The sequence below is a fragment of the Haliotis cracherodii genome, unplaced genomic scaffold, assembly GCF_022045235.1.
Source record: "Haliotis cracherodii isolate W230 unplaced genomic scaffold, xgHalCrac1.p SCAF_15, whole genome shotgun sequence".
In the NCBI taxonomy this organism is placed as follows: domain Eukaryota; kingdom Metazoa; phylum Mollusca; class Gastropoda; order Lepetellida; family Haliotidae; genus Haliotis; species Haliotis cracherodii.
The window spans coordinates 4,378,438-4,403,636 of record NW_027266270.1 but is presented as its reverse complement, the minus strand read 5'-3'; the positions used below and the strand labels follow the sequence as shown (position 1 = coordinate 4,403,636).

The 25,199-nt window shown below is 43.5% G+C and overlaps 48 non-coding genes across 48 annotated transcripts; all 48 read right to left on the bottom strand.

Moving 5' to 3' along the window:
* Positions 1 to 430: 430 nt before the first annotated feature.
* Positions 431 to 503, bottom strand: Trnat-ugu (transfer RNA threonine (anticodon UGU)). The gene has a single exon. It is a non-coding gene; the product is annotated as a tRNA-Thr (tRNA).
* Positions 504 to 947: 444 nt separating this feature from the next.
* Trnat-cgu (transfer RNA threonine (anticodon CGU)) lies at positions 948 to 1,020 on the bottom strand. The gene has a single exon. It is a non-coding gene; the product is annotated as a tRNA-Thr (tRNA).
* An 87-nt stretch (positions 1,021 to 1,107) lies between these two features.
* Positions 1,108 to 1,180, bottom strand: Trnat-ugu (transfer RNA threonine (anticodon UGU)). The gene has a single exon. It is a non-coding gene; the product is annotated as a tRNA-Thr (tRNA).
* Positions 1,181 to 1,425: 245 nt separating this feature from the next.
* Trnai-uau (transfer RNA isoleucine (anticodon UAU)) lies at positions 1,426 to 1,535 on the bottom strand. Its single transcript has 2 exons — positions 1,498 to 1,535; positions 1,426 to 1,461 (listed from the first exon to the last, which is right to left on the bottom strand). It is a non-coding gene; the product is annotated as a tRNA-Ile (tRNA).
* A 346-nt stretch (positions 1,536 to 1,881) lies between these two features.
* On the bottom strand, positions 1,882 to 1,954 carry Trnat-ugu (transfer RNA threonine (anticodon UGU)). The gene has a single exon. It is a non-coding gene; the product is annotated as a tRNA-Thr (tRNA).
* Positions 1,955 to 2,398: 444 nt separating this feature from the next.
* On the bottom strand, positions 2,399 to 2,471 carry Trnat-cgu (transfer RNA threonine (anticodon CGU)). Its single transcript has one exon. It is a non-coding gene; the product is annotated as a tRNA-Thr (tRNA).
* Positions 2,472 to 2,558: 87 nt separating this feature from the next.
* Trnat-ugu (transfer RNA threonine (anticodon UGU)) lies at positions 2,559 to 2,631 on the bottom strand. Its single transcript has one exon. It is a non-coding gene; the product is annotated as a tRNA-Thr (tRNA).
* A 245-nt stretch (positions 2,632 to 2,876) lies between these two features.
* On the bottom strand, positions 2,877 to 2,986 carry Trnai-uau (transfer RNA isoleucine (anticodon UAU)). Its single transcript has 2 exons — positions 2,949 to 2,986; positions 2,877 to 2,912 (listed from the first exon to the last, which is right to left on the bottom strand). It is a non-coding gene; the product is annotated as a tRNA-Ile (tRNA).
* A 352-nt stretch (positions 2,987 to 3,338) lies between these two features.
* Trnat-ugu (transfer RNA threonine (anticodon UGU)) lies at positions 3,339 to 3,411 on the bottom strand. Its single transcript has one exon. It is a non-coding gene; the product is annotated as a tRNA-Thr (tRNA).
* A 444-nt stretch (positions 3,412 to 3,855) lies between these two features.
* On the bottom strand, positions 3,856 to 3,928 carry Trnat-cgu (transfer RNA threonine (anticodon CGU)). The gene has a single exon. It is a non-coding gene; the product is annotated as a tRNA-Thr (tRNA).
* Positions 3,929 to 4,015: 87 nt separating this feature from the next.
* Trnat-ugu (transfer RNA threonine (anticodon UGU)) lies at positions 4,016 to 4,088 on the bottom strand. Its single transcript has one exon. It is a non-coding gene; the product is annotated as a tRNA-Thr (tRNA).
* Positions 4,089 to 4,769: 681 nt separating this feature from the next.
* Positions 4,770 to 4,842, bottom strand: Trnat-ugu (transfer RNA threonine (anticodon UGU)). Its single transcript has one exon. It is a non-coding gene; the product is annotated as a tRNA-Thr (tRNA).
* Positions 4,843 to 5,286: 444 nt separating this feature from the next.
* Positions 5,287 to 5,359, bottom strand: Trnat-cgu (transfer RNA threonine (anticodon CGU)). The gene has a single exon. It is a non-coding gene; the product is annotated as a tRNA-Thr (tRNA).
* An 87-nt stretch (positions 5,360 to 5,446) lies between these two features.
* Positions 5,447 to 5,519, bottom strand: Trnat-ugu (transfer RNA threonine (anticodon UGU)). The gene has a single exon. It is a non-coding gene; the product is annotated as a tRNA-Thr (tRNA).
* A 245-nt stretch (positions 5,520 to 5,764) lies between these two features.
* Positions 5,765 to 5,874, bottom strand: Trnai-uau (transfer RNA isoleucine (anticodon UAU)). The gene is made up of 2 exons: positions 5,837 to 5,874; positions 5,765 to 5,800 (listed from the first exon to the last, which is right to left on the bottom strand). It is a non-coding gene; the product is annotated as a tRNA-Ile (tRNA).
* A 352-nt stretch (positions 5,875 to 6,226) lies between these two features.
* Positions 6,227 to 6,299, bottom strand: Trnat-ugu (transfer RNA threonine (anticodon UGU)). The gene has a single exon. It is a non-coding gene; the product is annotated as a tRNA-Thr (tRNA).
* A 444-nt stretch (positions 6,300 to 6,743) lies between these two features.
* Trnat-cgu (transfer RNA threonine (anticodon CGU)) lies at positions 6,744 to 6,816 on the bottom strand. The gene has a single exon. It is a non-coding gene; the product is annotated as a tRNA-Thr (tRNA).
* An 87-nt stretch (positions 6,817 to 6,903) lies between these two features.
* On the bottom strand, positions 6,904 to 6,976 carry Trnat-ugu (transfer RNA threonine (anticodon UGU)). The gene has a single exon. It is a non-coding gene; the product is annotated as a tRNA-Thr (tRNA).
* Positions 6,977 to 7,221: 245 nt separating this feature from the next.
* Positions 7,222 to 7,331, bottom strand: Trnai-uau (transfer RNA isoleucine (anticodon UAU)). Its single transcript has 2 exons — positions 7,294 to 7,331; positions 7,222 to 7,257 (listed from the first exon to the last, which is right to left on the bottom strand). It is a non-coding gene; the product is annotated as a tRNA-Ile (tRNA).
* Positions 7,332 to 7,683: 352 nt separating this feature from the next.
* Positions 7,684 to 7,756, bottom strand: Trnat-ugu (transfer RNA threonine (anticodon UGU)). The gene has a single exon. It is a non-coding gene; the product is annotated as a tRNA-Thr (tRNA).
* Positions 7,757 to 8,200: 444 nt separating this feature from the next.
* Positions 8,201 to 8,273, bottom strand: Trnat-cgu (transfer RNA threonine (anticodon CGU)). Its single transcript has one exon. It is a non-coding gene; the product is annotated as a tRNA-Thr (tRNA).
* An 87-nt stretch (positions 8,274 to 8,360) lies between these two features.
* Positions 8,361 to 8,433, bottom strand: Trnat-ugu (transfer RNA threonine (anticodon UGU)). The gene has a single exon. It is a non-coding gene; the product is annotated as a tRNA-Thr (tRNA).
* A 681-nt stretch (positions 8,434 to 9,114) lies between these two features.
* Positions 9,115 to 9,187, bottom strand: Trnat-ugu (transfer RNA threonine (anticodon UGU)). Its single transcript has one exon. It is a non-coding gene; the product is annotated as a tRNA-Thr (tRNA).
* Positions 9,188 to 9,631: 444 nt separating this feature from the next.
* On the bottom strand, positions 9,632 to 9,704 carry Trnat-cgu (transfer RNA threonine (anticodon CGU)). Its single transcript has one exon. It is a non-coding gene; the product is annotated as a tRNA-Thr (tRNA).
* Positions 9,705 to 9,791: 87 nt separating this feature from the next.
* Trnat-ugu (transfer RNA threonine (anticodon UGU)) lies at positions 9,792 to 9,864 on the bottom strand. The gene has a single exon. It is a non-coding gene; the product is annotated as a tRNA-Thr (tRNA).
* Positions 9,865 to 10,545: 681 nt separating this feature from the next.
* Trnat-ugu (transfer RNA threonine (anticodon UGU)) lies at positions 10,546 to 10,618 on the bottom strand. The gene has a single exon. It is a non-coding gene; the product is annotated as a tRNA-Thr (tRNA).
* A 444-nt stretch (positions 10,619 to 11,062) lies between these two features.
* On the bottom strand, positions 11,063 to 11,135 carry Trnat-cgu (transfer RNA threonine (anticodon CGU)). The gene has a single exon. It is a non-coding gene; the product is annotated as a tRNA-Thr (tRNA).
* Positions 11,136 to 11,222: 87 nt separating this feature from the next.
* Trnat-ugu (transfer RNA threonine (anticodon UGU)) lies at positions 11,223 to 11,295 on the bottom strand. Its single transcript has one exon. It is a non-coding gene; the product is annotated as a tRNA-Thr (tRNA).
* A 245-nt stretch (positions 11,296 to 11,540) lies between these two features.
* Trnai-uau (transfer RNA isoleucine (anticodon UAU)) lies at positions 11,541 to 11,650 on the bottom strand. Its single transcript has 2 exons — positions 11,613 to 11,650; positions 11,541 to 11,576 (listed from the first exon to the last, which is right to left on the bottom strand). It is a non-coding gene; the product is annotated as a tRNA-Ile (tRNA).
* A 352-nt stretch (positions 11,651 to 12,002) lies between these two features.
* Trnat-ugu (transfer RNA threonine (anticodon UGU)) lies at positions 12,003 to 12,075 on the bottom strand. The gene has a single exon. It is a non-coding gene; the product is annotated as a tRNA-Thr (tRNA).
* A 444-nt stretch (positions 12,076 to 12,519) lies between these two features.
* Trnat-cgu (transfer RNA threonine (anticodon CGU)) lies at positions 12,520 to 12,592 on the bottom strand. The gene has a single exon. It is a non-coding gene; the product is annotated as a tRNA-Thr (tRNA).
* An 87-nt stretch (positions 12,593 to 12,679) lies between these two features.
* Trnat-ugu (transfer RNA threonine (anticodon UGU)) lies at positions 12,680 to 12,752 on the bottom strand. Its single transcript has one exon. It is a non-coding gene; the product is annotated as a tRNA-Thr (tRNA).
* A 245-nt stretch (positions 12,753 to 12,997) lies between these two features.
* Trnai-uau (transfer RNA isoleucine (anticodon UAU)) lies at positions 12,998 to 13,107 on the bottom strand. Its single transcript has 2 exons — positions 13,070 to 13,107; positions 12,998 to 13,033 (listed from the first exon to the last, which is right to left on the bottom strand). It is a non-coding gene; the product is annotated as a tRNA-Ile (tRNA).
* Positions 13,108 to 13,459: 352 nt separating this feature from the next.
* Trnat-ugu (transfer RNA threonine (anticodon UGU)) lies at positions 13,460 to 13,532 on the bottom strand. Its single transcript has one exon. It is a non-coding gene; the product is annotated as a tRNA-Thr (tRNA).
* A 444-nt stretch (positions 13,533 to 13,976) lies between these two features.
* On the bottom strand, positions 13,977 to 14,049 carry Trnat-cgu (transfer RNA threonine (anticodon CGU)). The gene has a single exon. It is a non-coding gene; the product is annotated as a tRNA-Thr (tRNA).
* An 87-nt stretch (positions 14,050 to 14,136) lies between these two features.
* On the bottom strand, positions 14,137 to 14,209 carry Trnat-ugu (transfer RNA threonine (anticodon UGU)). Its single transcript has one exon. It is a non-coding gene; the product is annotated as a tRNA-Thr (tRNA).
* A 681-nt stretch (positions 14,210 to 14,890) lies between these two features.
* Trnat-ugu (transfer RNA threonine (anticodon UGU)) lies at positions 14,891 to 14,963 on the bottom strand. Its single transcript has one exon. It is a non-coding gene; the product is annotated as a tRNA-Thr (tRNA).
* Positions 14,964 to 15,407: 444 nt separating this feature from the next.
* On the bottom strand, positions 15,408 to 15,480 carry Trnat-cgu (transfer RNA threonine (anticodon CGU)). Its single transcript has one exon. It is a non-coding gene; the product is annotated as a tRNA-Thr (tRNA).
* Positions 15,481 to 15,567: 87 nt separating this feature from the next.
* Trnat-ugu (transfer RNA threonine (anticodon UGU)) lies at positions 15,568 to 15,640 on the bottom strand. Its single transcript has one exon. It is a non-coding gene; the product is annotated as a tRNA-Thr (tRNA).
* Positions 15,641 to 16,398: 758 nt separating this feature from the next.
* On the bottom strand, positions 16,399 to 16,471 carry Trnat-ugu (transfer RNA threonine (anticodon UGU)). The gene has a single exon. It is a non-coding gene; the product is annotated as a tRNA-Thr (tRNA).
* Positions 16,472 to 16,915: 444 nt separating this feature from the next.
* Trnat-cgu (transfer RNA threonine (anticodon CGU)) lies at positions 16,916 to 16,988 on the bottom strand. Its single transcript has one exon. It is a non-coding gene; the product is annotated as a tRNA-Thr (tRNA).
* An 87-nt stretch (positions 16,989 to 17,075) lies between these two features.
* Positions 17,076 to 17,148, bottom strand: Trnat-ugu (transfer RNA threonine (anticodon UGU)). The gene has a single exon. It is a non-coding gene; the product is annotated as a tRNA-Thr (tRNA).
* A 681-nt stretch (positions 17,149 to 17,829) lies between these two features.
* Trnat-ugu (transfer RNA threonine (anticodon UGU)) lies at positions 17,830 to 17,902 on the bottom strand. Its single transcript has one exon. It is a non-coding gene; the product is annotated as a tRNA-Thr (tRNA).
* Positions 17,903 to 18,346: 444 nt separating this feature from the next.
* Trnat-cgu (transfer RNA threonine (anticodon CGU)) lies at positions 18,347 to 18,419 on the bottom strand. Its single transcript has one exon. It is a non-coding gene; the product is annotated as a tRNA-Thr (tRNA).
* Positions 18,420 to 18,506: 87 nt separating this feature from the next.
* Positions 18,507 to 18,579, bottom strand: Trnat-ugu (transfer RNA threonine (anticodon UGU)). Its single transcript has one exon. It is a non-coding gene; the product is annotated as a tRNA-Thr (tRNA).
* A 680-nt stretch (positions 18,580 to 19,259) lies between these two features.
* Trnat-ugu (transfer RNA threonine (anticodon UGU)) lies at positions 19,260 to 19,332 on the bottom strand. The gene has a single exon. It is a non-coding gene; the product is annotated as a tRNA-Thr (tRNA).
* Positions 19,333 to 19,775: 443 nt separating this feature from the next.
* On the bottom strand, positions 19,776 to 19,848 carry Trnat-cgu (transfer RNA threonine (anticodon CGU)). Its single transcript has one exon. It is a non-coding gene; the product is annotated as a tRNA-Thr (tRNA).
* An 87-nt stretch (positions 19,849 to 19,935) lies between these two features.
* Trnat-ugu (transfer RNA threonine (anticodon UGU)) lies at positions 19,936 to 20,008 on the bottom strand. Its single transcript has one exon. It is a non-coding gene; the product is annotated as a tRNA-Thr (tRNA).
* Between the last annotated feature and the right edge of the window lie 5,191 nt (positions 20,009 to 25,199).

Sequence of the window (25,199 nt, the reverse complement as noted above, 5' to 3'; positions counted from 1 at the left end):
GGGTGAGGCTCGAACTCACAACCTCCGCATTCCTCATCCCATGGTGTTCATGGGGAAGGTACTGACTATAAGTACGGCGCGCTAATAGACAGGTCAACATTTTCACTGCAAAACACCCAGCCACGTTTCAAACAGTCAAATACATTCTGATAAGGAAACTAATGAACATTTTACCTGTTGAATTGAAAACAGAAGGCAGGTGAAGACAAACATTAATTAGGTCAATAGGAGGTTCGGGTATTTTATCTCACTCTCTTCTTTACCTCTTAAGATACATAGAATTTGGTTGTAAGCTGACTATTCTCACATGTTGATGCAGCTAAAACGAGTGCCGGTTGGTTTATTTGCCTCTAAGGAGAAATATAGTATCCGCGTGACAGCAATCGTTTACTGACTCCTGGGTGATAAAAAAAACTGTAAAAGAAGAATGAGCCCCCAGTGATGATCGAACTCACGACCCCTGGTTTACAAGACCAGTGCTCTATCCACTGAGCTATGGAGGCAGTTAGCCATGGGTGGTGACTTATTAATCCTTATGTTCACTCTCGACAACTATACTCAGAAGCACAACTCCTGCAAAAGGAGCTAATATGACACATCTCAAACACACCTTCAACCAGTGGTATTGCAACGGGTGTCTTATTTAAATGGAAAGTGAACAGATACATTTTGTACACTTTAAAATATGTGTTAAACGACACTTGCTGAGCCGAGTCAAGGCAAAGGCATCGGAAATTTGAAGGCTTGGGTGTCGATTTAAGATTTAAAAGGAGGCCTGCGCTTGGGTATCAAAGGGCACGCGCAACTCATGGGTTTTGTCGTCAATGTCACTGTCTTGATCACTCAATTGTTCCCGATCATGTGACAAATGATTGGCTTCAAAGTTGAGACTGCGCTCACTTGAATAGGAAAAAAACGATTGGATTTTCAAAATAAAGCTACAACATAGCCCCCGGTGAGGATCGAACTCACGACCCCTGGTTTACGAGACCAGTGCTCTTACCACTGGGCTACGGAGGCTGCTTCCACAGCACTTCCTCGTGGTTCTCCAATAAGAGGTTTGATCAATTCAACTGCAAAAGGCTAAAATTCCGGCAAAGGATATCTAGCCCCCAGTGAGGATCGAACTCACGACCCCTGGTTTACAAGACCAGTGCTCTATCCACTGAGCTATGGAGGCATCTGATAGCTTGGGGAAAGGCGCCGCGGTTTTAACAGCTGCTGGTCGCGAGGGCTGGTCGATTGTAGTCAATAGTCTGTGTAAACACCATTCACGTTGGGTATTATAACTTTCAGACTAAGGAAAATGTGTAAGTTTTGCTTAGAAGATGCATTTCACCTGCCACATGTCTGCTATAATGAGTGGTTGTGAATTGGAAGCGACAGTGTTGGTCAAACTGTCAGAGCAGTCAATAAAAGCAAGCATGCCCCGGGTGAGGCTCGAACTCACAACCTCCGCATTCCTCATCCCATGGTGTTCATGGGGAAGGTACTGACTATAAGTACGGCGCGCTAACCGATTGTGCCACCGGGGCAGCTGATAGACAGGTCAACATTTTCACTGCAAAACACCCAGCCACGTTTCAAACAGTCAAATACATTCTGATAAGGAAACTAATGAACATTTTACCTGTTGAATTGAAAACAGAAGGCAGGTGAAGACAAACATTAATTAGGTCAATAGGAGGTTCGGGTATTTTATCTCACTCTCTTCTTTACCTCTTAAGATACATAGAATTTGGTTGTAAGCTGACTATTCTCACATGTTGATGCAGCTAAAACGAGTGCCGGTTGGTTTATTGGCCTCTAAGGAGAAATATAGTATCCGCGTGACAGCAATCTTTTACTGACTCCTGGGTGATAAAAAAAACTGTAAAAAAATGCCCCCAGTGAGGATCGAACTCACGACCCCTGGTTTACAAGACCAGTGCTCTATCCACTGAGCTATGGAGGCAGTTAGCCATTGGTGGTGACTTATTAATCCTTATGTTCACTCTCGACAACTATACTCAGAAGCACAACTCCTGCAAAAGGAGCTAATATGACACATCTCAAACACACCTTCAACCAGTGGTATTGCAACGGGTGTCTTATTTAAATGGAAAGTGAACAGATACATTTTGTACACTTTAAAATATGTGTTAAACGACACTTGCTGAGCCGAGTCAAGGCAAAGGCATCGGAAATTTGAAGGCTTGGGTGTCGATTTAAGATTTAAAAGGAGGCCTGCGCTTGGGTATCAAAGGGCACGCGCAACTCATGGGTTTTGTCGTCAATGTCACTGTCTTGATCACTCAATTGTTCCCGATCATGTGACAAATGATTGGCTTCAAAGTTGAGACTGCGCTCACTTGAATAGGAAAAAAACGATTGGATTTTCAAAATAAAGCTACAACATAGCCCCCGGTGAGGATCGAACTCACGACCCCTGGTTTACGAGACCAGTGCTCTTACCACTGAGCTACGGAGGCTGCTTCCACAGCACTTCCTCGTGGTTCTCCAATAAGAGGTTTGATCAATTCAACTGCAAAAGGCTAAAATTCCGGCAAAGGATATCTAGCCCCCAGTGAGGATCGAACTCACGACCCCTGGTTTACAAGACCAGTGCTCTATCCACTGAGCTATGGAGGCATCTGATAGCTTGGTGAAAGGCGCCGCGGTTTTAACAGCTGCTGGTCGCGAGGGCTGGTCGATTGTAGTCAATAGTCTGTGTAAACACCATTCACGTTGGGTATTATAACTTTCAGACTAAGGAAAATGTGTAAGTTTTGCTTAGAAGATGCATTTCACCTGCCACATGTCTGCTATAATGAGTGGTTGTGAATTGGAAGCGACAGTGTTGGTCAAACTGTCAGAGCAGTCAATAAAAGCAAGCATGCCCCGGGTGAGGCTCGAACTCACAACCTCCGCATTCCTCATCCCATGGTGTTCATGGGGAAGGTACTGACTATAAGTACGGCGCGCTAACCGATTGTGCCACCGGGGCAGCTGATAGACAGGTCAACATTTTCACTGCAAAACACCCAGCCACGTTTTTAAACAGTCAAATACATTCTGATAAGGAAACTAATGAACATTTTACCTGTTGAATTGAAAACAGAAGGCAGGTGAAGACAAACATTAATTAGGTCAATAGGAGGTTCGGGTATTTTATCTCACTCTCTTCTTTACCTCTTAAGATACATAGAATTTGGTTGTAAGCTGACTATTCTCACATGTTGATGCAGCTAAAACGAGTGCCGGTTGGTTTATTGGCCTCTAAGGAGAAATATAGTATCCGCGTGACAGCAATCGTTTACTGACTCCTGGGTGATAAAAAAAACTGTAAAAGAAGAATGAGCCCCCAGTGAGGATCGAACTCACGACCCCTGCTTTACAAGACCAGTGCTCTATCCACTGAGCTATGGAGGCAGTTAGCCATGGGTGGTGACTTATTAATCCTTATGTTCACTCTCGACAACTATACTCAGAAGCACAACTCCTGCAAAAGGAGCTAATATGACACATCTCAAACACACCTTCAACCAGTGGTATTGCAACGGGTGTCTTATTTAAATGGAAAGTGAACAGATACATTTTGTACACTTTAAAATATGTGTTAAACGACACTTGCTGAGCCGAGTCAAGGCAAAGGCATCGGAAATTTGAAGGCTTGGGTGTCGATTTAAGATTTAAAAGGAGGCCTGCGCTTGGGTATCAAAGGGCACGCGCAACTCATGGGTTTTGTCGTCAATGTCACTGTCTTGATCACTCAATTGTTCCCGATCATGTGACAAATGATTGGCTTCAAAGTTGAGACTGCGCTCACTTGAATAGGAAAAAAACGATTGGATTTTCAAAATAAAGCTACAACATAGCCCCCGGTGAGGATCGAACTCACGACCCCTGGTTTACGAGACCAGTGCTCTTACCACTGAGCTACGGAGGCTGCTTCCACAGCACTTCCTCGTGGTTCTCCAATAAGAGGTTTGATCAATTCAACTGCAAAAGGCTAAAATTCCGGCAAAGGATATCTAGCCCCCAGTGAGGATCGAACTCACGACCCCTGGTTTACAAGACCAGTGCTCTATCCACTGAGCTATGGAGGCATCTGATAGCTTGGGGAAAGGCGCCGCGGTTTTAACAGCTGCTGGTCGCGAGGGCTGGTCGATTGTAGTCAATAGTCTGTGTAAACACCATTCACGTTGGGTATCATAACTTTCAGACTAAGGAAAATGTGTAAGTTTTGCTTAGAAGATGCATTTCACCTGCCACATGTCTGCTATAATGAGTGGTTGTGAATTGGAAGCGACAGTGTTGGTCAAACTGTCAGAGCAGTCAATAAAAGCAAGCATGCCCCGGGTGAGGCTCGAACTCACAACCTCCGCATTCCTCATCCCATGGTGTTCATGGGGAAGGTACTGACTATAAGTACGGCGCGCTAATAGACAGGTCAACATTTTCACTGCAAAACACCCAGCCACGTTTCAAACAGTCAAATACATTCTGATAAGGAAACTAATGAACATTTTACCTGTTGAATTGAAAACAGAAGGCAGGTGAAGACAAACATTAATTAGGTCAATAGGAGGTTCGGGTATTTTATCTCACTCTCTTCTTTACCTCTTAAGATACATAGAATTTGGTTGTAAGCTGACTATTCTCACATGTTGATGCAGCTAAAACGAGTGCCGGTTGGTTTATTTGCCTCTAAGGAGAAATATAGTATCCGCGTGACAGCAATCGTTTACTGACTCCTGGGTGATAAAAAAAACTGTAAAAGAAGAATGAGCCCCCAGTGAGGATCGAACTCACGACCCCTGGTTTACAAGACCAGTGCTCTATCCACTGAGCTATGGAGGCAGTTAGCCATGGGTGGTGACTTATTAATCCTTATGTTCACTCTCGACAACTATACTCAGAAGCACAACTCCTGCAAAAGGAGCTAATATGACACATCTCAAACACACCTTCAACCAGTGGTATTGCAACGGGTGTCTTATTTAAATGGAAAGTGAACAGATACATTTTGTACACTTTAAAATATGTGTTAAACGACACTTGCTGAGCCGAGTCAAGGCAAAGGCATCGGAAATTTGAAGGCTTGGGTGTCGATTTAAGATTTAAAAGGAGGCCTGCGCTTGGGTATCAAAGGGCACGCGCAACTCATGGGTTTTGTCGTCAATGTCACTGTCTTGATCACTCAATTGTTCCCGATCATGTGACAAATGATTGGCTTCAAAGTTGAGACTGCGCTCACTTGAATAGGAAAAAAACGATTGGATTTTCAAAATAAAGCTACAACATAGCCCCCGGTGAGGATCGAACTCACGACCCCTGGTTTACGAGACCAGTGCTCTTACCACTGGGCTACGGAGGCTGCTTCCACAGCACTTCCTCGTGGTTCTCCAATAAGAGGTTTGATCAATTCAACTGCAAAAGGCTAAAATTCCGGCAAAGGATATCTAGCCCCCAGTGAGGATCGAACTCACGACCCCTGGTTTACAAGACCAGTGCTCTATCCACTGAGCTATGGAGGCATCTGATAGCTTGGGGAAAGGCGCCGCGGTTTTAACAGCTGCTGGTCGCGAGGGCTGGTCGATTGTAGTCAATAGTCTGTGTAAACACCATTCACGTTGGGTATTATAACTTTCAGACTAAGGAAAATGTGTAAGTTTTGCTTAGAAGATGCATTTCACCTGCCACATATCTGCTATAATGAGTGGTTGTGAATTGGAAGCGACAGTGTTGGTCAAACTGTCAGAGCAGTCAATAAAAGCAAGCATGCCCCGGGTGAGGCTCGAACTCACAACCTCCGCATTCCTCATCCCATGGTGTTCATGGGGAAGGTACTGACTATAAGTACGGCGCGCTAACCGATTGTGCCACCGGGGCAGCTGATAGACAGGTCAACATTTTCACTGCAAAACACCCAGCCACGTTTTTAAACAGTCAAATACATTCTGATAAGGAAACTAATAAACATTTTACCTGTTGAATTGAAAACAGAAGGCAGGTGAAGACAAACATTAATTAGGTCAATAGGAGGTTCGGGTATTTTATCTCACTCTCTTCTTTACCTCTTAAGATACATAGAATTTGGTTGTAAGCTGACTATTCTCACATGTTGATGCAGCTAAAACGAGTGCCGGTTGGTTTATTGGCCTCTAAGGAGAAATATAGTATCCGCGTGACAGCAATCGTTTACTGACTCCTGGGTGATAAAAAAAACTGTAAAAGAAGAATGAGCCCCCAGTGAGGATCGAACTCACGACCCCTGGTTTACAAGACCAGTGCTCTATCCACTGAGCTATGGAGGCAGTTAGCCATGGGTGGTGACTTATTAATCCTTATGTTCACTCTCGACAACTATACTCAGAAGCACAACTCCTGCAAAAGGAGCTAATATGACACATCTCAAACACACCTTCAACCAGTGGTATTGCAACGGGTGTCTTATTTAAATGGAAAGTGAACAGATACATTTTGTACACTTTAAAATATGTGTTAAACGACACTTGCTGAGCCGAGTCAAGGCAAAGGCATCGGAAATTTGAAGGCTTGGGTGTCGATTTAAGATTTAAAAGGAGGCCTGCGCTTGGGTATCAAAGGGCACGCGCAACTCATGGGTTTTGTCGTCAATGTCACTGTCTTGATCACTCAATTGTTCCCGATCATGTGACAAATGATTGGCTTCAAAGTTGAGACTGCGCTCACTTGAATAGGAAAAAAACGATTGGATTTTCAAAATAAAGCTACAACATAGCCCCCGGTGAGGATCGAACTCACGACCCCTGGTTTACGAGACCAGTGCTCTTACCACTGGGCTACGGAGGCTGCTTCCACAGCACTTCCTCGTGGTTCTCCAATAAGAGGTTTGATCAATTCAACTGCAAAAGGCTAAAATTCCGGCAAAGGATATCTAGCCCCCAGTGAGGATCGAACTCACGACCCCTGGTTTACAAGACCAGTGCTCTATCCACTGAGCTATGGAGGCATCTGATAGCTTGGGGAAAGGCGCCGCGGTTTTAACAGCTGCTGGTCGCGAGGGCTGGTCGATTGTAGTCAATAGTCTGTGTAAACACCATTCACGTTGGGTATTATAACTTTCAGACTAAGGAAAATATGTAAGTTTTGCTTAGAAGATGCATTTCACCTGCCACATATCTGCTATAATGAGTGGTTGTGAATTGGAAGCGACAGTGTTGGTCAAACTGTCAGAGCAGTCAATAAAAGCAAGCATGCCCCGGGTGAGGCTCGAACTCACAACCTCCGCATTCCTCATCCCATGGTGTTCATGGGGAAGGTACTGACTATAAGTACGGCGCGCTAACCGATTGTGCCACCGGGGCAGCTGATAGACAGGTCAACATTTTCACTGCAAAACACCCAGCCACGTTTTTAAACAGTCAAATACATTCTGATAAGGAAACTAATAAACATTTTACCTGTTGAATTGAAAACAGAAGGCAGGTGAAGACAAACATTAATTAGGTCAATAGGAGGTTCGGGTATTTTATCTCACTCTCTTCTTTACCTCTTAAGATACATAGAATTTGGTTGTAAGCTGACTATTCTCACATGTTGATGCAGCTAAAACGAGTGCCGGTTGGTTTATTGGCCTCTAAGGAGAAATATAGTATCCGCGTGACAGCAATCTTTTATTGACTCCTGGGTGATAAAAAAAACTGTAAAAGAAGAATGAGCCCACAGTGAGGATCGAACTCACGACCCCTGGTTTACAAGACCAGTGCTCTATCCACTGAGCTATGGAGGCAGTTAGCCATTGGTGGTGACTTATTAATCCTTATGTTCACTCTCGACAACTATACTCAGAAGCACAACTCCTGCAAAAGGAGCTAATATGACACATCTCAAACACACCTTCAACCAGTGGTATTGCAACGGGTGTCTTATTTAAATGGAAAGTGAACAGATACATTTTGTACACTTTAAAATATGTGTTAAACGACACTTGCTGAGCCGAGTCAAGGCAAAGGCATCGGAAATTTGAAGGCTTGGGTGTCGATTTAAGATTTAAAAGGAGGCCTGCGCTTGGGTATCAAAGGGCACGCGCAACTCATGGGTTTTGTCGTCAATGTCACTGTCTTGATCACTCAATTGTTCCCGATCATGTGACAAATGATTGGCTTCAAAGTTGAGACTGCGCTCACTTGAATAGGAAAAAAACGATTGGATTTTCAAAATAAAGCTACAACATAGCCCCCGGTGAGGATCGAACTCACGACCCCTGGTTTACGAGACCAGTGCTCTTACCACTGAGCTACGGAGGCTGCTTCCACAGCACTTCCTCGTGGTTCTCCAATAAGAGGTTTGATCAATTCAACTGCAAAAGGCTAAAATTCCGGCAAAGGATATCTAGCCCCCAGTGAGGATCGAACTCACGACCCCTGGTTTACAAGACCAGTGCTCTATCCACTGAGCTATGGAGGCATCTGATAGCTTGGTGAAAGGCGCCGCGGTTTTAACAGCTGCTGGTCGCGAGGGCTGGTCGATTGTAGTCAATAGTCTGTGTAAACACCATTCACGTTGGGTATCATAACTTTCAGACTAAGGAAAATGTGTAAGTTTTGCTTAGAAGATGCATTTCACCTGCCACATGTCTGCTATAATGAGTGGTTGTGAATTGGAAGCGACAGTGTTGGTCAAACTGTCAGAGCAGTCAATAAAAGCAAGCATGCCCCGGGTGAGGCTCGAACTCACAACCTCCGCATTCCTCATCCCATGGTGTTCATGGGGAAGGTACTGACTATAAGTACGGCGCGCTAATAGACAGGTCAACATTTTCACTGCAAAACACCCAGCCACGTTTCAAACAGTCAAATACATTCTGATAAGGAAACTAATGAACATTTTACCTGTTGAATTGAAAACAGAAGGCAGGTGAAGACAAACATTAATTAGGTCAATAGGAGGTTCGGGTATTTTATCTCACTCTCTTCTTTACCTCTTAAGATACATAGAATTTGGTTGTAAGCTGACTATTCTCACATGTTGATGCAGCTAAAACGAGTGCCGGTTGGTTTATTTGCCTCTAAGGAGAAATATAGTATCCGCGTGACAGCAATCGTTTACTGACTCCTGGGTGATAAAAAAAACTGTAAAAGAAGAATGAGCCCACAGTGAGGATCGAACTCACGACCCCTGGTTTACAAGACCAGTGCTCTATCCACTGAGCTATGGAGGCAGTTAGCCATGGGTGGTGACTTATTAATCCTTATGTTCACTCTCGACAACTATACTCAGAAGCACAACTCCTGCAAAAGGAGCTAATATGACACATCTCAAACACACCTTCAACCAGTGGTATTGCAACGGGTGTCTTATTTAAATGGAAAGTGAACAGATACATTTTGTACACTTTAAAATATGTGTTAAACGACACTTGCTGAGCCGAGTCAAGGCAAAGGCATCGGAAATTTGAAGGCTTGGGTGTCGATTTAAGATTTAAAAGGAGGCCTGCGCTTGGGTATCAAAGGGCACGCGCAACTCATGGGTTTTGTCGTCAATGTCACTGTCTTGATCACTCAATTGTTCCCGATCATGTGACAAATGATTGGCTTCAAAGTTGAGACTGCGCTCACTTGAATAGGAAAAAAACGATTGGATTTTCAAAATAAAGCTACAACATAGCCCCCGGTGAGGATCGAACTCACGACCCCTGGTTTACGAGACCAGTGCTCTTACCACTGAGCTACGGAGGCTGCTTCCACAGCACTTCCTCGTGGTTCTCCAATAAGAGGTTTGATCAATTCAACTGCAAAAGGCTAAAATTCCGGCAAAGGATATCTAGCCCCCAGTGAGGATCGAACTCACGACCCCTGGTTTACAAGACCAGTGCTCTATCCACTGAGCTATGGAGGCATCTGATAGCTTGGGGAAAGGCGCCGCGGTTTTAACAGCTGCTGGTCGCGAGGGCTGGTCGATTGTAGTCAATAGTCTGTGTAAACACCATTCACGTTGGGTATTATAACTTTCAGACTAAGGAAAATGTGTAAGTTTTGCTTAGAAGATGCATTTCACCTGCCACATATCTGCTATAATGAGTGGTTGTGAATTGGAAGCGACAGTGTTGGTCAAACTGTCAGAGCAGTCAATAAAAGCAAGCATGCCCCGGGTGAGGCTCGAACTCACAACCTCCGCATTCCTCATCCCATGGTGTTCATGGGGAAGGTACTGACTATAAGTACGGCGCGCTAATAGACAGGTCAACATTTTCACTGCAAAACACCCAGCCACGTTTCAAACAGTCAAATACATTCTGATAAGGAAACTAATGAACATTTTACCTGTTGAATTGAAAACAGAAGGCAGGTGAAGACAAACATTAATTAGGTCAATAGGAGGTTCGGGTATTTTATCTCACTCTCTTCTTTACCTCTTAAGATACATAGAATTTGGTTGTAAGCTGACTATTCTCACATGTTGATGCAGCTAAAACGAGTGCCGGTTGGTTTATTTGCCTCTAAGGAGAAATATAGTATCCGCGTGACAGCAATCGTTTACTGACTCCTGGGTGATAAAAAAAACTGTAAAAGAAGAATGAGCCCCCAGTGAGGATCGAACTCACGACCCCTGGTTTACAAGACCAGTGCTCTATCCACTGAGCTATGGAGGCAGTTAGCCATGGGTGGTGACTTATTAATCCTTATGTTCACTCTCGACAACTATACTCAGAAGCACAACTCCTGCAAAAGGAGCTAATATGACACATCTCAAACACACCTTCAACCAGTGGTATTGCAACGGGTGTCTTATTTAAATGGAAAGTGAACAGATACATTTTGTACACTTTAAAATATGTGTTAAACGACACTTGCTGAGCCGAGTCAAGGCAAAGGCATCGGAAATTTGAAGGCTTGGGTGTCGATTTAAGATTTAAAAGGAGGCCTGCGCTTGGGTATCAAAGGGCACGCGCAACTCATGGGTTTTGTCGTCAATGTCACTGTCTTGATCACTCAATTGTTCCCGATCATGTGACAAATGATTGGCTTCAAAGTTGAGACTGCGCTCACTTGAATAGGAAAAAAACGATTGGATTTTCAAAATAAAGCTACAACATAGCCCCCGGTGAGGATCGAACTCACGACCCCTGGTTTACGAGACCAGTGCTCTTACCACTGAGCTACGGAGGCTGCTTCCACAGCACTTCCTCGTGGTTCTCCAATAAGAGGTTTGATCAATTCAACTGCAAAAGGCTAAAATTCCGGCAAAGGATATCTGGCCCCCAGTGAGGATCGAACTCACGACCCCTGGTTTACAAGACCAGTGCTCTATCCACTGAGCTATGGAGGCATCTGATAGCTTGGTGAAAGGCGCCGCGGTTTTAACAGCTGCTGGTCGCGAGGGCTGGTCGATTGTAGTCAATAGTCTGTGTAAACACCATTCACGTTGGGTATTATAACTTTCAGACTAAGGAAAATGTGTAAGTTTTGCTTAGAAGATGCATTTCACCTGCCACATGTCTGCTATAATGAGTGGTTGTGAATTGGAAGCGACAGTGTTGGTCAAACTGTCAGAGCAGTCAATAAAAGCAAGCATGCCCCGGGTGAGGCTCGAACTCACAACCTCCGCATTCCTCATCCCATGGTGTTCATGGGGAAGGTACTGACTATAAGTACGGTTCGCTAACCGATTGTGCCACCGGGGCAGCTGATAGACAGGTCAACATTTTCACTGCAAAACACCCAGCCACGTTTTTAAACAGTCAAATACATTCTGATAAGGAAACTAATGAACATTTTACCTGTTGAATTGAAAACAGAAGGCAGGTGAAGACAAACATTAATTAGGTCAATAGGAGGTTCGGGTATTTTATCTCACTCTCTTCTTTACCTCTTAAGATACATAGAATTTGGTTGTAAGCTGACTATTCTCACATGTTGATGCAGCTAAAACGAGTGCCGGTTGGTTTATTGGCCTCTAAGGAGAAATATAGTATCCGCGTGACAGCAATCGTTTACTGACTCCTGGGTGATAAAAAAAACTGTAAAAGAAGAATGAGCCCCCAGTGAGGATCGAACTCACGACCCCTGGTTTACAAGACCAGTGCTCTATCCACTGAGCTATGGAGGCAGTTAGCCATGGGTGGTGACTTATTAATCCTTATGTTCACTCTCGACAACTATACTCAGAAGCACAACTCCTGCAAAAGGAGCTAATATGACACATCTCAAACACACCTTCAACCAGTGGTATTGCAACGGGTGTCTTATTTAAATGGAAAGTGAACAGATACATTTTGTACACTTTAAAATATGTGTTAAACGACACTTGCTGAGCCGAGTCAAGGCAAAGGCATCGGAAATTTGAAGGCTTGGGTGTCGATTTAAGATTTAAAAGGAGGCCTGCGCTTGGGTATCAAAGGGCACGCGCAACTCATGGGTTTTGTCGTCAATGTCACTGTCTTGATCACTCAATTGTTCCCGATCATGTGACAAATGATTGGCTTCAAAGTTGAGACTGCGCTCACTTGAATAGGAAAAAAACGATTGGATTTTCAAAATAAAGCTACAACATAGCCCCCGGTGAGGATCGAACTCACGACCCCTGGTTTACGAGACCAGTGCTCTTACCACTGGGCTACGGAGGCTGCTTCCACAGCACTTCCTCGTGGTTCTCCAATAAGAGGTTTGATCAATTCAACTGCAAAAGGCTAAAATTCCGGCAAAGGATATCTAGCCCCCAGTGAGGATCGAACTCACGACCCCTGGTTTACAAGACCAGTGCTCTATCCACTGAGCTATGGAGGCATCTGATAGCTTGGGGAAAGGCGCCGCGGTTTTAACAGCTGCTGGTCGCGAGGGCTGGTCGATTGTAGTCAATAGTCTGTGTAAACACCATTCACGTTGGGTATTATAACTTTCAGACTAAGGAAAATGTGTAAGTTTTGCTTAGAAGATGCATTTCACCTGCCACATATCTGCTATAATGAGTGGTTGTGAATTGGAAGCGACAGTGTTGGTCAAACTGTCAGAGCAGTCAATAAAAGCAAGCATGCCCCGGGTGAGGCTCGAACTCACAACCTCCGCATTCCTCATCCCATGGTGTTCATGGGGAAGGTACTGACTATAAGTACGGTTCGCTAACCGATTGTGCCACCGGGGCAGCTGATAGACAGGTCAACATTTTCACTGCAAAACACCCAGCCACGTTTTTAAACAGTCAAATACATTCTGATAAGGAAACTAATAAACATTTTACCTGTTGAATTGAAAACAGAAGGCAGGTGAAGACAAACATTAATTAGGTCAATAGGAGGTTCGGGTATTTTATCTCACTCTCTTCTTTACCTCTTAAGATACATAGAATTTGGTTGTAAGCTGACTATTCTCACATGTTGATGCAGCTAAAACGAGTGCCGGTTGGTTTATTGGCCTCTAAGGAGAAATATAGTATCCGCGTGACAGCAATCTTTTATTGACTCCTGGGTGATAAAAAAAACTGTAAAAGAAGAATGAGCCCACAGTGAGGATCGAACTCACGACCCCTGGTTTACAAGACCAGTGCTCTATCCACTGAGCTATGGAGGCAGTTAGCCATTGGTGGTGACTTATTAATCCTTATGTTCACTCTCGACAACTATACTCAGAAGCACAACTCCTGCAAAAGGAGCTAATATGACACATCTCAAACACACCTTCAACCAGTGGTATTGCAACGGGTGTCTTATTTAAATGGAAAGTGAACAGATACATTTTGTACACTTTAAAATATGTGTTAAACGACACTTGCTGAGCCGAGTCAAGGCAAAGGCATCGGAAATTTGAAGGCTTGGGTGTCGATTTAAGATTTAAAAGGAGGCCTGCGCTTGGGTATCAAAGGGCACGCGCAACTCATGGGTTTTGTCGTCAATGTCACTGTCTTGATCACTCAATTGTTCCCGATCATGTGACAAATGATTGGCTTCAAAGTTGAGACTGCGCTCACTTGAATAGGAAAAAAACGATTGGATTTTCAAAATAAAGCTACAACATAGCCCCCGGTGAGGATCGAACTCACGACCCCTGGTTTACGAGACCAGTGCTCTTACCACTGAGCTACGGAGGCTGCTTCCACAGCACTTCCTCGTGGTTCTCCAATAAGAGGTTTGATCAATTCAACTGCAAAAGGCTAAAATTCCGGCAAAGGATATCTAGCCCCCAGTGAGGATCGAACTCACGACCCCTGGTTTACAAGACCAGTGCTCTATCCACTGAGCTATGGAGGCATCTGATAGCTTGGTGAAAGGCGCCGCGGTTTTAACAGCTGCTGGTCGCGAGGGCTGGTCGATTGTAGTCAATAGTCTGTGTAAACACCATTCACGTTGGGTATCATAACTTTCAGACTAAGGAAAATGTGTAAGTTTTGCTTAGAAGATGCATTTCACCTGCCACATGTCTGCTATAATGAGTGGTTGTGAATTGGAAGCGACAGTGTTGGTCAAACTGTCAGAGCAGTCAATAAAAGCAAGCATGCCCCGGGTGAGGCTCGAACTCACAACCTCCGCATTCCTCATCCCATGGTGTTCATGGGGAAGGTACTGACTATAAGTACGGCGCGCTAATAGACAGGTCAACATTTTCACTGCAAAACACCCAGCCACGTTTCAAACAGTCAAATACATTCTGATAAGGAAACTAATGAACATTTTACCTGTTGAATTGAAAACAGAAGGCAGGTGAAGACAAACATTAATTAGGTCAATAGGAGGTTCGGGTATTTTATCTCACTCTCTTCTTTACCTCTTAAGATACATAGAATTTGGTTGTAAGCTGACTATTCTCACATGTTGATGCAGCTAAAACGAGTGCCGGTTGGTTTATTTGCCTCTAAGGAGAAATATAGTATCCGCGTGACAGCAATCGTTTACTGACTCCTGGGTGATAAAAAAAACTGTAAAAGAAGAATGAGCCCCCAGTGAGGATCGAACTCACGACCCCTGGTTTACAAGACCAGTGCTCTATCCACTGAGCTATGGAGGCAGTTAGCCATGGGTGGTGACTTATTAATCCTTATGTTCACTCTCGACAACTATACTCAGAAGCACAACTCCTGCAAAAGGAGCTAATATGACACATCTCAAACACACCTTCAACCAGTGGTATTGCAACGGGTGTCTTATTTAAATGGAAAGTGAACAGATACATTTTGTACACTTTAAAATATGTGTTAAACGACACTTGCTGAGCCGAGTCAAGGCAAAGGCATCGGAAATTTGAAGGCTTGGGTGTCGATTTAAGATTTAAAAGGAGGCCTGCGCTTGGGTATCAAAGGGCACGCGCAACTCATGGGTTTTGTCGTCAATGTCACTGTCTTGATCACTCAATTGTTCCCGATCATGTGACAAATGATTGGCTTCAAAGTTGAGACTGCGCTCACTTGAATAGGAAAAAAACGATTGGATTTTCAAAATAAAGCTACAACATAGCCCCCGGTGAGGATCGAACTCACGACCCCTGGTTTACGAGACCAGTGCTCTTACCACTGAGCTACGGAGGCTGCTTCCACAGCACTTCCTCGTGGTTCTCCAATAAGAGGTTTGATCAATTCAACTGCAAAAGGCTAAAATTCCGGCAAAGGATATCTAGCCCCCAGTGAGGATCGAACTCACGACCCCTGGTTTACAAGACCAGTGCTCTATCCACTGAGCTATGGAGGCATCTGATAGCTTGGGGAAAGGCGCCGCGGTTTTAACAGCTGCTGGTCGCGAGGGCTGGTCGATTGTAGTCAATAGTCTGTGTAAACACCATTCACGTTGGGTATTATAACTTTCAGACTAAGGAAAATGTGTAAGTTTTGCTTAGAAGATGCATTTCACCTGCCACATATCTGCTATAATGAGTGGTTGTGAATTGGAAGCGACAGTGTTGGTCAAACTGTCAGAGCAGTCAATAAAAGCAAGCATGCCCCGGGTGAGGCTCGAACTCACAACCTCCGCATTCCTCATCCCATGGTGTTCATGGGGAAGGTACTGACTATAAGTACGGCGCGCTAATAGACAGGTCAACCCGTGTGCGAAATACGCTCCAGTCGGAAAGCGCACGTTAAATCTCCAAACGTAAGTAAGTAAGTAAGACAGGTCAACATTTTCACTGCAAAACACCCAGCCACGTTTCAAACAGTCAAATACATTCTGATAAGGAAACTAATGAACATTTTACCTGTTGAATTGAAAACAGAAGGCAGGTGAAGACAAACATTAATTAGGTCAATAGGAGGTTCGGGTATTTTATCTCACTCTCTTCTTTACCTCTTAAGATACATAGAATTTGGTTGTAAGCTGACTATTCTCACATGTTGATGCAGCTAAAACGAGTGCCGGTTGGTTTATTGGCCTCTAAGGAGAAATATAGTATCCGCGTGACAGCAATCTTTTACTGACTCCTGGGTGATAAAAAAAACTGTAAAAGAAGAATGAGCCCCCAGTGAGGATCGAACTCACGACCCCTGGTTTACAAGACCAGTGCTCTATCCACTGAGCTATGGAGGCAGTTAGCCATGGGTGGTGACTTATTAATCCTTATGTTCACTCTCGACAACTATACTCAGAAGCACAACTCCTGCAAAAGGAGCTAATATGACACATCTCAAACACACCTTCAACCAGTGGTATTGCAACGGGTGTCTTATTTAAATGGAAAGTGAACAGATACATTTTGTACACTTTAAAATATGTGTTAAACGACACTTGCTGAGCCGAGTCAAGGCAAAGGCATCGGAAATTTGAAGGCTTGGGTGTCGATTTAAGATTTAAAAGGAGGCCTGCGCTTGGGTATCAAAGGGCACGCGCAACTCATGGGTTTTGTCGTCAATGTCACTGTCTTGATCACTCAATTGTTCCCGATCATGTGACAAATGATTGGCTTCAAAGTTGAGACTGCGCTCACTTGAATAGGAAAAAAACGATTGGATTTTCAAAATAAAGCTACAACATAGCCCCCGGTGAGGATCGAACTCACGACCCCTGGTTTACGAGACCAGTGCTCTTACCACTGAGCTACGGAGGCTGCTTCCACAGCACTTCCTCGTGGTTCTCCAATAAGAGGTTTGATCAATTCAACTGCAAAAGGCTAAAATTCCGGCAAAGGATATCTAGCCCCCAGTGAGGATCGAACTCACGACCCCTGGTTTACAAGACCAGTGCTCTATCCACTGAGCTATGGAGGCATCTGATAGCTTGGGGAAAGGCGCCGCGGTTTTAACAGCTGCTGGTCGCGAGGGCTGGTCGATTGTAGTCAATAGTCTGTGTAAACACCATTCACGTTGGGTATTATAACTTTCAGACTAAGGAAAATGTGTAAGTTTTGCTTAGAAGATGCATTTCACCTGCCACATATCTGCTATAATGAGTGGTTGTGAATTGGAAGCGACAGTGTTGGTCAAACTGTCAGAGCAGTCAATAAAAGCAAGCATGCCCCGGGTGAGGCTCGAACTCACAACCTCCGCATTCCTCATCCCATGGTGTTCATGGGGAAGGTACTGACTATAAGTACGGCGCGCTAATAGACAGGTCAACATTTTCACTGCAAAACACCCAGCCACGTTTCAAACAGTCAAATACATTCTGATAAGGAAACTAATGAACATTTTACCTGTTGAATTGAAAACAGAAGGCAGGTGAAGACAAACATTAATTAGGTCAATAGGAGGTTCGGGTATTTTATCTCACTCTCTTCTTTACCTCTTAAGATACATAGAATTTGGTTGTAAGCTGACTATTCTCACATGTTGATGCAGCTAAAACGAGTGCCGGTTGGTTTATTGGCCTCTAAGGAGAAATATAGTATCCGCGTGACAGCAATCTTTTACTGACTCCTGGGTGATAAAAAAAACTGTAAAAGAAGAATGAGCCCCCAGTGAGGATCGAACTCACGACCCCTGGTTTACAAGACCAGTGCTCTATCCACTGAGCTATGGAGGCAGTTAGCCATGGGTGGTGACTTATTAATCCTTATGTTCACTCTCGACAACTAAACTCAGAAGCACAACTCCTGCAAAAGGAACTAATATGACACATCTCAAACACACCTTCAACCAGTGGTATTGCAACGGGTGTCTTATTTAAATGGAAAGTGAACAGATACATTTTGTACACTTTAAAATATGTGTTAAACGACACTTGCTGAGCCGAGTCAAGGCAAAGGCATCGGAAATTTGAAGGCTTGGGTGTCGATTTAAGATTTAAAAGGAGGCCTGCGCTTGGGTATCAAAGGGCACGCGCAACTCGTGGGTTTTGTCGTCAATGTCACTGTCTTGATCACTCAATTGTTCCCGATCATGTGACAAATGATTGGCTTCAAAGTTGAGACTGCGCTCACTTGAATAGGAAAAAAACGATTGGATTTTCAAAATAATGCTACAACATAGCCCCCGGTGAGGATCGAACTCACGACCCCTGGTATACGAGACCAGTGCTCTTACCACTGAGCTACGGAGGCTGCTTCCACAGCACTTCCTCGTGGTTCTCCAATAAGAGGTTTGATCAATTCAACTGCAAAAGGCTAAAATTCCGGCAAAGGATATCCAGCCCCCAGTGAGGATCGAACTCACGACCCCTGGTTTACAAGACCAGTGCTCTATCCACTGAGCTATGGAGGCATCTGATAGCTTGGTGAAAGGCGCCGCGGTTTTAACAGCTGCTGGTCGCGAGGGCTGGTCGATTGTAGTCAATAGTCTGTGTAAACACCATTCACGTTGGGTATCATAACTTTCAGACTAAGGAAAATGTGTAAGTTTTGCTTAGAAGATGCATTTCACCTGCCACATGTCTGCTATAATGAGTGGTTGTGAATTGGAAGCGACAGTGTTGGTCAAACTGTCAGAGCAGTAAATAAAAGCAAGCATGCCCCGGGTGAGGCTCGAACTCACAACCTCCGCATTCCTCATCCCATGGTGTTCATGGGGAAGGTACTGACTATAAGTACGGCGCGCTAATAGACAGGTCAACATTTTCACTGCAAAACACCAAGCCACGTTTCAAACAGTCAAATACATTCTGATAAGGAAACTAATGAACATTTTACCTGTTGAATTGAAAACAGAAGGCAGGTGAAGACAAACATTAATTAGGTCAATAGGGGGCTCGGGTATTTTACCTCACTCTCTTCTTTACCTCTTAAGAAATATAGAATTTGGTTGTAAGCTGACCATTCTCACATGTTGATGCAGCTAAAACGAGTGCCGGTTGGTTTATTGGCCTCTCAGGAGAAATATAGTATCCGCGTGACAGCAATCGTTTACTGACTCCTGGGTGGTAAAAAAACTGTAAAAGAAGAATGAGCCCCCAGTGAGGATCGAACTCACGACCCCTGGTTTACAAGACCAGTGCTCTATCCACTGAGCTATGGAGGCAGTTAGCCATGGGTGGTGACTTATTAATCCTTATGTTCACTCTCGACAACTATACTCAGAAGCACAACTCTTGCAAAAGGAACTAAAATGACACATCTCAATTACACCTTCAACCAGTGGTATTGCAACGGGTGTCTTATTTAAATGGAAAGTGAACAGATACATTTTGTACACTTTAAAATATATGTTAAACGACACTTGCTGAGCCGAGTCAAGGCAAAGGCATCGGAAATTTGAAGGCTTGGGTGTCGATTTAAGATTTAAAAGGAGGCCTGCGCTTGGGTATCAAAGGGCACGCGCAACTCATGGGTTTTGTCGTCAATGTCAGTGTTTTGAAAACTCAACTGTTCCCGATTATGTGACAAATGATTGGCTTCAAAGTTGAGACTGCGTCCACTTGAATAGGAAAAACCCATTGGATTTTGAAAACAAACCTATAGCATAGCTCCCAGTGAGGATCGAACTCACGACCCCTGGTTTACGAGACCAGTGCTCTTACCACTGAGCTACGGAGGCTGCTTCCACAGCACTTCCTCGTGGTTCTCCAATAAGAGGTTTGATCAATTCAACTGCAAAAGGCTAAAATTCCGGCAAAGGATATCTAGCCCCCAGTGAGGATCGAACTCACGACCCCTGGTTTACAAGACCAGTGCTCTATCCACTGAGCTATGGAGGCATCTGATAGCATGGGGAAAGACGCCGCGGTTTTAACAGCTGCTGGTCCCGATGGCTGGTCGATTGTAGTCAATGGTCTGTGTAAAGACCATTCACGTTGGATATTATAACTTTCAGATTTGCTTAGAAGACGCATTTCACTTGCCACATGTCTCCTACAACGAGGGTGGTTGTGGAAGCAAGAGTGTTGGCCAACAGACACAGTGTACTGTCTCCAAGCCGACCAGTCCTTGTTTTAGTCCCTTAATGCCGAGCGCAAGACAGGGTAACAGCACGCACCATCTATGGCACGGCCGGGAAACGAACCCCGAAACGTTTGCTCTCCCGGCGGACGCTCTACCTCTAGACCACGGAGGCGGTCCCAAGATCTGATGTAGTCTTCAACACCTTGATAAAGACGAGGCCAGAAGTACTTCTGAATCAGTGCAACTCTTGTGGCATCACGACCTTTGTGACATCCAGCTGCAAGGGAGTCATGGTATGACTTTAGGGCCTCTGGGCCCCGTTCCACAAGGCCATCTTTGCGCTAAGGTGATCCACTTCGTCTAGAAGCTGAACAGGGAGGCAAACGTCATCACAAACCAAATAGATACTGATGGTGGACAAAGAATAATGCAAATCAAGATACTAAAATGTCATGGTCGGATTCTATTTCTTGTGTTCAGAGTTTCTCATTTAACCCTGCAAGTTTTACGAAAGTAAACGAATTTTTCTTTTTTTCTTATCTCATATAAGAAAAAGAATAAAATCTTTTTGGGGCACACCGCCACGAACAGCAGCTGAAAGTGTATCCCATTCTTAATGTGAAATTCAAATTCAAATAAAGTGTTCATCAAAATTAAACATTCTGAAGTATCTTTACCCTGAATTGTCTCTGCCGTTGACGTTATATATTTCCTTTACTTTTAATGTGAGTATTTTAATGTGTTTTCAAATAAAATGTTTCTCGTTTTCTTTTGTAGTTTCACCAAACATGCTATGCGTACACGTCATATGTACGTATGATTAATAGAGGTAAATCGTTATTATACTTGAAGATCCGGGTTAGAATTGGCCTTCTGCAACACACGCTTGTCGTAAGAGGCGACTAACGGGATCGGGGGTCAGGCTTGCTGACGTCAGGGGTTGATGCATGTCATCGTATCCCAGTTGGGTTGTATACCCCTATGAAGTTGAGAATTATAGTTTGATGAAGACGACTGGTCTGAAAAGTGAAAAAGAAGGCTTTCTGTTTGCTGCTCAGGACCAGTCACCACCCACTCGAAACCGTCAATGTATGCTTTTGCATCAAAATGAAAATACAAAGTTATGAAATGTACATTATGTAATGAATTTAATTAGACTGTCTGAAACCTTGACAGCGGATGTCCAGCTTTAGCACAAACACAGTGTCGTAAGTGACATGATGGCATGGCTCGATCCTTTTATTGCCGTCTTCGCCCATGGGCTGCTGTGTCGTTGCTTTCATATTCCCAGATAAATTAATGATATTGACTGATCTGGAAATATGTATGCATCGACACAAAGGCCTGTGTCTTCGACATGCTTGTGGTATTGACTCAGATCCCCACCCCCTCTGGAATAGGCCCGTATACAACCTCAGGCCTGTCCAGGCCAACAAACCTGATCTTGCCCTTTTTCATAAATCCAATGAAATCATTGATATAATCGTATTCTCTGTCATGGAAAATGATAAATACAAATATAGGCCCGTATACAGCCTCTGACCTACGCAGGCCAAAAAAACTGATCTTGGCATGTTTGATAAATCCAAATCATACATATCATTGAATTTCCAGTCCCTTTTGACACTAATGTTATTGACAAGATTCAGCAAAAATGCAAATATGCAGACCTCGCTTTCGAAAAATATCACGCTTGCATCCCAAGTACATAGTTGTCCGACTACCCATTGTTCTCGGTGCCTTAAGTTTGGTACCTTCCAATCTGTTGACTGACATTGGGAGAGTACCTGGGTTTGTTGCCAGGAATAGTCAAAGTCAAAATTAGTTTATTTGTGTGTAGGCCTTTGGCCCATATACAAGAAAATGCAGTGACAACAATACAATGTGAAGCACATTACATAGATTTTAAGACTTCCTGTCTTTGTTTATACGCATAATATACATAATATTGCAGACGTTTTAATAACTCATCCACAATAATTTTTTGAATTTATATATAGTTGGAAACTTCCAAAACAATTCTGGCAAATAAACTTTACGCAGCTCAGTATAGTGTTTACAGATCAATACGAAATGATATTCATCTTCAACAGACATATTGCAAACAGGACACATACGTAAACATGATTCAATAGATTGCCATCTACCCTCGTAACATCTTAATTTAATAAAAACACTGCGTACATGTTTGCCATTGTAAATGCTCAAATATCTTTCAGGTTCAAACAGTGTTTTATATTCTTTATACATCATATACAATACAGCCCTTCTGACAATCTGGGTATTGCAGATGGCTGTAGTGTTGGGAGTCTCCACATTCTCCAAAAGGTTCTCGGTGGGTTTGAGTTGGCAGCGATTCCAGGGAGAAGTCCCATTCGCTGTCTGGGGTGCGTGTCGAGGGGGCAAGGGCCCTGAGAGGACGATGAGCCTAACCAGCCTGACTGTGCCAGGATCAACCAAACCCTCTTTGCTGAATGTTGTATTTTAATCATTTAATGATAACAATAATGTGCAAGTCATGTAATACAGATATATCTAACAAATGTCATGCATTTATAATATACTTTCATATATTTCTGAGCAGAGCACCTCCGTTAAAACACTAAACTGTGGTTTCCTTATAACAATACACAGTTTGTATGAGTATTCTGTTGTCTGGCATCAATAAACTTGAAGGCAGATGACAAGACAAAGATTTAGATCTGAGGAGTGTGATGAAGCCTGTCGGTGCTCGGAGGGTCGTGTCAGCCTTTGACAAAGTTTTGCGTGGGTGGCGTCTGACCACATGAGTGGTCAATGATGCCTGGTTTGACACAAGTGGGTAGAACTCTTGACCCCGGGAGTGTAACTTAGCAGATGCCTAATGTGTAATTCCTATTCTTTGAATGACATTGTTATGAACTTATTACAACTGCTGCTGAATAAACCGTGTTTGTGCTTATATTCAAGTTGGTATTTCTGCTATGCAAAGTGTGCAGTGAGGCCTTGTCAGTCTTATTGAAGACAGTCATTTTGGAGATTTAAATGCGAAGTGTTAAAAAATGCGAACAAAGGTCACTCGTATTTTTCGCATATATATATATAGACTTCTGTGATATGGGGAAAATCAAAGGTAACCAGTTGTTAGCGAGATATATATATAAAAGAGTGCATGTTTAGACAAATCTTGTGCTCATAGAGAAGAAATGATGTACAGAGTCAACGATATTCAGCAGTATTTCTTTGTCTAGGCTGACGTTACCAAACAGGACGGTTCGAAGGTCATATCCATTAACATAATAATAGCTTTCAGATCTAATCTCAGTTTAATTTGGGCAAGTATATAGGTAATGAAAAAAACACATGAACATTCAGGATTATCGCTAATAAATCTTTCAAATCTGTGACCGTTTAGGTCACTACATCCCAGTCTTAACTTACAGTGGATTATCTGATTAACCTACTCACTCACTCTGTGACATTGCTGCGCGATCACAGTGAATTTCTAGCAGTAAAACTAATGCAGAATTTCTGCAAGAGTTTTGTGTGACTGCAACTGAGTAATTCAAACGTTCGATAACTGATCAAAATATTCACACCTTAACTGTTCTTATCACCTTATTGTGCTGTGACATGCAGGATGTGTACACCAAAGGTATGTGATCGATTTGACTTTGACACGAAGGATCTGCCGCATCACTACCCTTACGAATCATTACGTAGGATTCGCTTGACAAAAGAATCTCTTTTCATACTTAGTGTTTATGGGGGTATGTCTCCTGTGTTGATTTTCTGCTTCATCGATCACTTGATTGTCTAGATTGTTTACAAGCTGACGTCGCATGGCAGGATTACTGCTGTGATGCGTCAGCAATAAATAATTACATTTTTATTCAAATTGTATGAATGGCGGGTACTACCTGTAGGACAGGACATGCGTACCCTTTTCGCGAACACCTGGTGTCATCACTGATTTTCAGTGGTCAATTCATATAATTCATAATAATTTTTTCAGCATTTTGTTTTCGTTGAAATAGTTTATTGTTGTGCATGAAATTCTTTACGTTTTGGGTCGGGAACCTTTGAATACATAGATGCATCTCAATTTTCACAGCATTTCCCTTACATAAATACTTCAATCCACGAAACAACCAATATTAATGAATCTCAAGCAAAGACATTTTCGAAAGTGACATAATGACTTGACGTATGTAACATTACATGAGGAGACACATGGACACATGAATCCTTACAAGTCAGAGCGTCCGCCCGGAGAGCGGGTTCTATCCCCAGCCGCGTCATACCAAAAGACATTAAAAGATGGTACTTGTTGTTACCCTGTCTGGCGCTCGGCATTAAGGGGCTAAAACAAGGACAGGTCGGCTCGGAGTCAGTATACTGTGTCTGAGCGGGGTATTCATGTTAAACTGCGGCATGGTATCTCAGTCTGGACTAGTACAAGCAGCCACACACACACACACACATACACGTGCATGCACGTCGCTATATAAGTGCAATAATCTTGGACGCGACGTTAAACCCCATTTCACCTCACCTCACCTTATAGACTATTACAAGTCAAATGAAAGATTAGGTATTTTTGGATGAAATCTGAAGACAATCCCGCACTGGGAATGACAGTGTTTCTGTTCTTCCATCCGACCCTTCATGTGACGAAATAAGATACACGTCACTAATTAGGGATAGATGGGCTTGTCGGTGATCAGATATCAATTCGCTGTATCCGTTAGTTAAATGTAGAGAGTTCGTTATATACGTAAATTTTATATGATATTATATAGGATATAAATCGGGGATTTTTAACGGTTCGTTGTATCTGTTGGTTCGCTATATCCGTGTTCGTTATATCCGTGTTCAAACCATACGGATGCCCAATTATCTCAGAGGCACAGTGTGCTGTGTACTGCATTCGTCACAAATCAGGAGAAGTTAATCAACGTTGGATACCAGTTGGATTGGTGACCGTATTCGGTTGCTTGACCCTTTTGAGGGCCTTTGTTCCCGTCC